Raw genomic sequence first — 269 nt, 5'->3', positions numbered from 1 at the left:
CACACACACACACACACAGAAGTCGCTTCTAAAGCTGTCAGATGCACATTGTCAAGAGTGCTTGTTAAAACCCAGGCAACTTGTAGCCCTCCTAGGTTTGCTTGTTTGTGCAGATTCTGTCATGATAATTTGTGTAACTATAATAAGAGGTGACACTCTTGCAATACACAGCCAGAGAAAGAGAAAGAGAGAGATCTTTAATGTTAGTGTCCATTTTGGTATGTGGGATTTTTGAATGTTTAAAAAAAGTAATTTCATTTAATAATAGT

Source organism: Morone saxatilis, unplaced genomic scaffold (assembly GCF_004916995.1).
Source record: "Morone saxatilis isolate NCDOM2014 unplaced genomic scaffold, NCSU_SB_2.0 Contig17, whole genome shotgun sequence".
Classification (NCBI taxonomy): domain Eukaryota; kingdom Metazoa; phylum Chordata; class Actinopteri; family Moronidae; genus Morone; species Morone saxatilis.
The sequence above is the reverse complement of the archived record's forward strand: the minus strand, read 5'-3'. Positions refer to the sequence as shown.